At 35.9% G+C, this 9,936-nt stretch overlaps 1 non-coding gene across 1 annotated transcript; it reads left to right on the top strand.

Annotated features, from left to right (window-relative positions):
- Positions 1–9,225: 9,225 nt before the first annotated feature.
- Positions 9,226–9,332, top strand: LOC121214132 (small nucleolar RNA R71). The gene has a single exon (XR_005909719.1). It is a non-coding gene; the product is annotated as a small nucleolar RNA R71 (small nucleolar RNA).
- Positions 9,333–9,936: the final 604 nt, after the last annotated feature.

The following is a 9,936-nucleotide window of genomic DNA, read 5'->3' as shown; positions in this document are numbered from 1 at the left end:
TCATGCATTAATCCTTAAGTCATTTATCTTTGGAATGGACACAAGTCATGGAATAGTCACACTTGCATAGTCCATCCCATGTTCCTTGATATCTTGAGTAGACTATGATATAGAAATAAGTATGACATCTCATATCAACTTATTTGAGCATGGCCATGCATTTCTAGTCTCACTCAATCAAGTGGCCTAAGATATTACTCCCATTATGTAGGAGGGGCTTATCCTATATTGATCAACCATATCCCTCTACATATATTGTGGTATATCGAACATCAGCCTTTATAGAACAACCAGTTACGGTGTACGTTTGACTGTATCAAAATATACAACTCACGATGTTGGGATAATGATGATCTCAAGTCTGAGGATCATATACATATTAATCACTATGAGTAATGTTGTGACAATTACATAATAATTCAAGAAACATACTCATCGTAGGTCAGTCCAATATGTTGGTCTCTAACACACATATTCATGCATTGATTTTGACACTCCATATCAATGACAACTCTTTATCATCAATCAACTACATGTTAGTCTTAATGCATTATTGTTGTCCTAGTCAACAATAATAATTGACTAAGGATCTTTTATGAATAATTATATTATTATCAATACATTATTATAAAACATTTTATTTATACACACAAAAAAAACTGAAATAATAATGGCAACGCCTTATATTAATAAATATGATAAATCAAGTATGTTATTACAACCATCTCATGATTGATCTTTGGGCATACTCTTACAGATGAAATATGGGAAACCGTAATGGTAAAAGGTAAGGAAGTACGAGTAACTCCTCGAGAAATATGTGAATTTTATAACATCCCATACTATCTAAAATGACTTCCTTGATAATACTGATTTAGACACGTTTAGGGACATATAAATGGAAGATGTTATAAAATAGTTAACTCAAGGGAGAGGCATATGGAATCGTACACCAGATACCGAATTACTGATAATTTCAATAAAGCGATTATGTTTCTGGTAATCAATTTATGGATGCAATCTCTTTGTACTATAATAGCACTTGCATTAAATGACTCTAACATAAATACCTTTCGAGCTATCTTGTTGCATGGTATTTTGCAGAGAAAAGAAATATGTGTTGGGAGATGGATACATCAAAACATGAAGCGATGCATTAGTGGCCAAAAGGTCTTCGTTTTCTTTCCTCACCTTGTGACAACTTTATGCAAAAAGGCTAGAGTTCTAATGGAAGATAATGAGAAATTCATGAAGCCAACGAAGAGTTTGATCAGAGACTCCATATACACTCAATATGTTGAGCTTTAGAGAAAGCATATTACAATTGGAACAAAAGGAGAAAGCATAAAATGGACGTCCCCACATCACTAAAGAAATCAACAACAAATAGTCAGAATGAAATAATGAGCAAGACCACGAAGATAGATTGGATGATCCACTTGATGCAAGAATCAGTATTCGTCATCCAAGATTAATCGTGACAAAAAATTAGCAAAGAACCAAACTACCCGCCTACGGATCATTCAACACTACATTCGGGAAAAAAAGAAGGGAAGAAAAAGAAGAGGAAGAGGACAAGGCTATTGAGCGAGACTTTCAAAGGGAGGAGGATAATTACGAGGTGGCATTCCAACCACAGTATTCCAAGCCAAAGGGGCCCACCATTCTTAGCCTGACCCAACATACACATCCATCAGATGGTGACACTTCTCAATGATACATTTTGGGAAAGGGAAAGGAAACCATGGAGAGGGAAAAGTTTCCCCATTTTGATGATTCAAATGATGATTAAATAAATCTTTTAAAATTTTATTTTGGGACTTTAAATTTTGGATAATTTTTATCATTTTAGGAGTAGGATTAATCATAGACTTTTATATTTGTTTTTCCTTTTTATTTTAAAATTTTCTATGTAGGAACCTCACATGAAAGAAACGCGACATTTTCGAGCTAACAATGAACAAGGTAGCACCATGATGGTCACTAAACTAACTATAAATACGACAAAGGCAAGCGCACCTATCGAACAATAGTATAACTATGGTGAGTAGAGAATATCGTATCCACAAGGACTAAAAGTATTAGTAGTTACCGTTTTTCTATTCTTTAGCCGACAATTTGGAGTGATGTGTTGTAATCTAAATTTACTAAACTAATTTAACTAAGAATGAAATAGAGAATGAATAAAGGAAATAATCAAATATTAAACAATGAGATAGACAATACCCAGGAAAGAATCCACCTAGACTTCACCTATTATTATGAATCTAAATTAAACAATTCATTCACTTGTGTCTTGATCCGTAAAAATCCCTAAATTATGTTGGTATCTTTCGAGAGTAAAAAAATGTTGAAATCTCTTTCTAATTAAAACCCCTATCATTGCATTAACTTGATCTATGGATTCCCCTATTAGATTTGACTCTAATCCGCTAGATTTATGTCATCCTATTTCTAGGATTGCATGCAACCCCACTCAATTATGCTAGATCTACTCTTAAACAAAGACTTTTTCTCCACTGAATTAGGCACATTAAACATGAATTAATATCCCGAAAATATTAAAACAAGAAATAAGCATAAATAATTGAGAACAAGAATCAAGTATTTATCACGTACAAACAGACAATAAATAAAAGGACTCATCATAGGTTTCATCCTTCCTAGGTATCTAGGGAATTAGTTCATAATCTTAAATGAACACATCTCAAAGTTAGAATAACCACAAGACATAAAGAAACTCAATAAAACTTTGAAAGAAATTAAAAAGAGATCTTCGATCTTGATGGAGATCCTCTTCTGAGTTGATTCTGATGGTGTTCTTCGAGTCTTTTCTTCAATATTCTATGATGGCTCCCTTATGTCTTCTTCTAATAGGTATTTATAAACTTTACAATGCTTAGAAAGCCTAAAAATTGGGTTTTTCTGCATATTTGAAAAGTAGGGTTCAACATTGACACAGGCTGGCATATGGGCGTATGTCTAGCCCGTGTAGCTCACACGGGCGTGTGCCCAACCCATGTGGAAATGCGCAAGCCATGTGGCTCCTGAAAGCAACTCTATTCTCCTAATTTTGGCTCATTTTTTAGCTTTTTTCCCTCCCAAATGTTCTCCTAAGTATAGAAACATGAATTTAAAGGATTAGGAGCATAAAATTCACTAATTTTCATAATTAATCATCCAAAAACGCATTATGAATGGAATTAAAATATGTTACTTTTATAGCTGATCAAATATCCCCACACTTAAGCATTTGCTTGTCCTCAAGAAAAATCCTCAACTCACATTAAAATTAATTTTTCTCAACTTGTAATTCCCATCAATAATGTCTCACAATAATTCACAAATAATCATGCATTCGCAATTCAACTAAAAGAGAACTAAAGTCTCAAACAATCCAAGCTAACATTTTTAAACGTGAAAACATAAGTGTCTTCGCTTATTTAAGTAGTTACCTTTAATTCAAAATCAACAAGAATTGACATCCTCACTAAAGATTTACTCAAGCACTAAAAGTGTTTAAGGCTCAAAAATGAGATGATACACAAATCAAAAGGTCTTTAAGAGGTTTTAATAAGGCTTAGGTTAAGGGTGTGGATAAAGGCCAGAAAATTTTGTTATAATTGAGATTGAATTGATAAATTACCAAACTAGAAAAAATAAACAAATGTTATATTAAAAACACGTGCATAAATCAAGAACTATTCAAGAATAAAAATGAGTTTCTTCTAAAAATATAAATTTAACTGTTCAAGCTTAATCAATATAGAACTAAAAAATAATCAATTTTTTTCGATTTTTTTTATCTAGAACAATCAGAAATAATACAGCAAATCAAACAAAAGAGCATAGTTAAGCAACTAACCAAATCAAATCTCGACAAAAAGTGAATCAATAAAATAGGAAAAAGTCTCAATGAACAAAAAATGAGTTATGGGTTAACATAAATGGGTAAATCAAGAAACGGTGTGTTAGGCTCAACGGGGTTCACTAAGGGTTAATTAAAAATGTAGGCTTTTTATGGGATAAGTGGGTTAAAACCTAAGTGCCTTTATCATCTCAATATATCAAATCAAAGGTGTGGTCTCGACATGTATAATCGAAGCAAGTTCTAGAATAACAAATAAAATTGGCACACTCATAACCAATAATAAAATAGGCAAGAAAAATGTATGCTCTAAAGGCTCAAAATCTCACAAAAAATCATGGTTTTTGATGTCAAACTTGCAAATCTCAAACTTCAAGATAGTACTTCCATTTAGAGAACCAACCTGAGATTTTAAATTTCTTAAAAATAAATTATCATGCTTGATTCTCTCATGTCTTAAATTTTAAATCAACCAATGCACAAACATCTATAAATTAATCCAAAACAAGTCAAAAAAATCCCAAAACGATAAAAATTCATTCTAATGAAAGTATGAGAAAATTACTTAAACACAAGACATAATTTAGGGATTTTCTAATAATTATATAAATAACCTCCCCACACTTAAGATGTACATTATCCTCAATGTACAAATAGATAATATAATCACAGTATAAGCAAAATATCATCAGAGAGGGAGAAAATTGAAACTGCCCTGAATATTGGATGAAATCACCAGAATGGTGAAAAATGAAATTGTAGACAAATCTAAATGTAATGCACGTTTTTGAGCAAACTAATAAGAAAATTAACACAAATAGTGAAGAAGATTAAAAGGCTACTAACTCGATTAAAAATAAAAATAAAAATAAAAATATAGTTCAAAAGATAAGAAACGAAATAAGTCTAAAAAATAAAAAATAAAAAACAATTAAAAATAAAAATAAAAATAAACAAAAATAGAAAAAGAAAAAGAAAACTAAAAAGGAAAACAAATAAAATAAATGATCCTCATTGTCAGAGGCGTCAGTATCACGAGTCGTCAGTGCTGAAGAGGATATATGAAGGTGCTAACAGATCTGCTACAAAGTCTCGTCAATACTGTCGAACCTCTAAAACCAGTGCTGCTCAAAGTGAGTAAACCACGCGGAAAAGTCCTCTAAGGTAGTAGCAGAAGAAACAGTACGGCGACTTAAAGGTGGATAATTAGGTGGATCCTCGGGTTCATCCTGAGGACCCTTCCTATTGCGCTCTGTCTAACGGCGTAAGGCGAGAGCGATGGAGTAGGCTAAATAAAAAATACGCCTCGTGGCCATGCTCCATAGACAATAGGCATTGATGGTACCGACAACTCCGGTGCTCTCTCTCCTATCGGTCAATGTGTGTGCCAAGATAGCATGAATATAGCATAAGGCCAAAGGAAGAGAAGTCGCCTTTGACCGAGTCGGACCATAATGCATCGTGCTCGCCATAAGATCCACTTAGCAAAGAGATGGCAAGTAGTGGATCAGCTGATAAAATTGGAAAAAGCTCTAGGCACTCATGAACTTGGTAGTGTAGAGTCCCAATGCCGTCCCGAACTCTGGGACACTCATATGTCACGCCGTGCCATCGAGTCTGAAAGTGATGGTGTCCGACTAGTCATGGGTCGTCATCACCAGCTGAAGGATAAATGTAGAACAGAACTCCAAAATCTACTCCATCTATGTGGTCTCGATGATAGAGAAAAATCGGTCCTACGGGGCTGTGGTAATGATGGCGCGCATGCTATCAGTTAACTGGACCTACTCCAAAATGGTCCAATTAATACATCAGCCTAAATCGAGTGGCCCTAGGTGGAGTTGGTGATATAGGTCCTCAAGGGAACACTATAGAAATCGGAGATAGGGATGGCGTGCATAGGCGGAAGCACTTGACGAGGAGGTCGCACTCAGCGTCTTTTGTTTTTTCGAAGCGGGAACGACGGCCTTATTTTTATTGTGAGTGCTCGTCATGGTGTGCCTGAAAAATAAAATAATCAAATATTAAAACCAAATGAAGCAAATAGTCGAACCAATCATAATAGAGGCAATCCATTAACTAATGCAATAAAAATTGAAGTCAACATCCACTAGAACTAAAAATAATAATAATGAAAGTGATCATATATAATGAATAAATAAAACTAAGGAATAAAGGAAAGATTAAAAAAACTAACAAATGTCATAACAATAAATGATAATGCAAACGTAATAATAATAATAATAATAAGACTAAACTAAAATAGAAAATAAAATAAATAAAGGCATTAAAATGAAATAATGAAAGCATCTATAATAAAGCTAAAAAGAATAACTAATTCAAATAAATAAATAAATAATAAATAATAAAATAAATAATAAAAATGCAAAGGGTAAGGGTGTATGACACCGGTCGACGGTGGGAGGGGCTTCGATGACGGCGTGACAAGCAACAAAGGGGAAGAGGCGAGTAGTGGTTGACGAGTGAAAGGGGCGGCAGGGCTAGCAGATGGTTTACATAAATAGGTGAGGGGGAAGGAAGAAAAAGGAAAGAAGAGGGGTCAAGGGGGCGTGTCCGGTGAGGGGGTTGACGAGGCTGGGTGTGGGGTTATAGCTAGGGGAAGGCCGAGGAAGGGTGGAAGGCTAGGGTGTTGGACGATGGTGGCCGAAGAGGAAGGTCAACTTGGGTAGGAGGAAGGAGTGAATGTGGGGGCGACGAGGGGTGAGTGGCCGGAGTTATAGAGGGAGAATCGATGGTAGCTTAGGTTGTATGGTGTGGAAGAAGACAAAGTAAAAAGAAAATATTTAAGGTTTGGGGGTTAAAAGGGGGACACGGTCGTGTAAGGGCCCGTGTGGGCTTTTACCAACCCGTGTGCGATAAAAGTTTTCAACCCTGTCTTCATACAGCCACTTACACGCCCGTGTGGCCCAGTCGTGTCTCGTACATGGTCGTGTCTCTTGCCTGTGTAACTCTCTAACTTGATTTAAAATTGAAAAAATTAGCTCCAGGGTCCACATGGCCTAGGACATGCCTGTGTGTCCAGGCAGTGTGTGCCACACGCCCGTGTCGCAAGACCGTGTGGACTATTTTAGGCCATGTAACCTTCACTTTTTTGAAAAATTAAGTCCTAATATCCACACGGCCAAAGACACGCCTGTGTGTCTAGGCCGTGTAGGTCACATGGCTAGGTCGCCAGGCCATGTAACTCACTATCGAATGCCCCATTGTACACACGGGCGTGTCCAGCCTAGTGGGTCAATTTTTTTTAATTTTAAAATTTCATTTAATTCATTTCAAAATACATGAAATACAGTTAGGAGAATGTTAAATACTTGGGTTGGCTCCCGAGAAGCGCTTATTTACAGTCTAAGCTCGACTAACCTTGTGCGCACAATTACGGTGGTTCACAGAGTCGAGGCTTCTCTTTCTCGCTATCAATTATTCTACCAAGATAAGGTTTAAGTCGAGTATTTTTTACTTTAAATGTGCCAAATTCAGAATGAGTTACCTCAACTGTACCGTAGGGAAAGAAGTTCAATACTGTAAATGGGTTTGATCCATTTCCATCAAGCTCCCAAGGGGCAATTCGTGGATCTGTTTTGTCTAGTAGTACTTTGTCCCCAACTTAAATTGGTTCATTCCATCCACATGTTCCTCATGGCATTGTTTCAGCTCTTCATTGTGCTTTTTCAGTTTCTCCTTAACGTGTGTTGCTATTCATCTAGTTCATCAAGGTGTACCCTTCGCTCTTCGTACATTGTTCAGTTTCTCATGGGATGTCCTACAAAGAAGGTTGAGCCACATGGTTACTCATGTTAACAGAACATTTAAAATCATCTCGATTACTAGAGACTCTCACAGAATCACATGCTTGGAGAGTAATCGTTTTGTCACCTACACGAAGTACTAATTCACCCATACCAACATCAATTATAGTTCTAGTAGTTGCTAAAAAGGGTCGCCCTAAAATTAAAGGTACCTTACTACCCTCATCCATGTCCGACACAACAAAGTCAACGGGGAATATGAATTTACTGATTTTAACAAGAACATCCTCAATAACAATCCTAGGATATCTAATGGTTCTATCTACTAATTGAATACTCATCTTAGTTTGTTTAGGTTTCCCAAGACCTAATTGTTTAAGCATTTTATAGGGCATGACATTAATACTAGCCCCTAAATCAACTAAGGTATTTTCAATATTTAAACTACCAATTAAACAAGGAATAGTAAAACTCCCTATATCTTTCAGTTTATTAGGTAGTTTATTTTGTAATATGGCCGAGCAAACTGCATTAGGCTCCACAGTCGACAAATCATCTAACTTTTGTTTGTTTCCCAAAGCTCCTTTAAAAATTTGACATAATTGGGCATCTACGAAAGAGCTTCAATAAACGATAAGTTAATATGTGATTTTTAGGAGTTTAAGAAATTTACCAAATTGTTAGTTCGTGTGGTCTCTCTTTGTCACATTAGGATATAGAACTTGAGGTTTTTATCCTTTGGTAACCAATTTTTGCTCTTTCTAGCTTACCTCAACCTTAGTGTTATTCACCGCGAATTCTTGCATCAGTTCTGGTTTAGATTCAACTAATCATTCTTCATCTCGAACAGTAATTGCATGAATTTGCTCCCTTGGGTTAGTTTTAGTATTGCTAAGCAAACTACCTTGTGGTCTTTCTAAGATTAACTTAGAAAGCTAACCTATTTGGTTCTCGAGCCCTTAAATCGACGCTTGTTGATTTTTAAGTGTTCCTTCAGTGTTTGGAAAGTGGGTTTCTGACACTGAAATAAACTTCATCAACATCTCCTCGAGGTTTAACTTTTTTTCTTGCTGGTATGGTTGTTGTTGGAAGCCCAAAGGGGGTTGTGTTCTCTGATTTCCTTGACCACCTCAAGAGAAATTGGGATGGTTCCTCCAATTTGCATTATACTTATTACTATAAGGGTTATTTTGAGGCCTAGAATTATTACCCACATAATTGATTTATTCGTTCTCTGTGCTAGGAGCGAAGGGTAAACATTCTGGATTATTCATTCCTCCTCTATTTGTATCGCATTGCATCACTGGATGCACTTGCGTAGAAACATATAAAGCATCAATTGTCTTATTTAAAAGTTCTACCTGATTTGATAACATGGAGACTTCATCTAAATTAAAGACACCGGTTGCTTTAATCTGCTTTGTCCTCATGACTTGCAACTGATAATTATTCAGTGTCATCTCCTCAATAAATTATAAAGTCATTTCGAGTGTTTTATTATTCAGTGTGCCACCAGTTGCTGCGTCAATCAACTACCTCGTTGAAGGGTTCAAACCATTATAGAAGGTTTGAACTTGTAACCATAGAGGTAACCCATAGTGAGGGCACATTCTCAATAAATCCTTGTATCTCTCCCATGCATCATATAAAGTCTCTAAATCGATCTGCACAAAAGAAGAGATGTAGTTCCTCAACTTGGCTGTCTTAGCTGGGGGAAAGTACTTCAGACGAAACATTTCAGTTATTTGATCCTATGTGGTGATGGAACCTCGTGGTAAAGATTTAAACCACTACTTAAATTTGTTCCTCAACGAGAAAGGCAATAATCATAAATGAATGGCGTCGTCAATGGTGCCATTAATCTTGAAAGTATCACAGATTTCCAGGAAATTGGCCAATTGAGTATTTGAATCTTCAACTTGCAAACCATCGAACTGAACAAACTGTTGTACCATCTGAATAGTGTTCGAATTCAATTCGAAATTATTTGCAGCAATGGTGGGTCTCAGAATACTCGATTCAGCCCCAGTCAGAGTGGGCTTGGCATGATCGTACATAGTACGAGGAACAGGATCTAGGTTTGCAGCAACTACAGGAGGTAGCTATTCTGGTTATCAACCATCTCCTCAGTAATAACAATGTCTACTTGCCTTACTTCTCTACGGTTTCTACGAGCTGTACTTTTAATTTCACTATCAAACAATAATGGTCCCGACGAGGTTCTTCTAGTCATAAACTAAAGGAACTTGCCAGAAGCAAATAAAAGAAAATTTAGAATGTAAAAATTTACTAAAAACAAAA

The sequence above is a fragment of the Gossypium hirsutum genome, chromosome D01 (assembly GCF_007990345.1).
Source record: "Gossypium hirsutum isolate 1008001.06 chromosome D01, Gossypium_hirsutum_v2.1, whole genome shotgun sequence".
Classification (NCBI taxonomy): domain Eukaryota; kingdom Viridiplantae; phylum Streptophyta; class Magnoliopsida; order Malvales; family Malvaceae; genus Gossypium; species Gossypium hirsutum.
The sequence above is the reverse complement of the archived record's forward strand: the minus strand, read 5'-3'. Positions and strand labels throughout refer to the sequence as shown.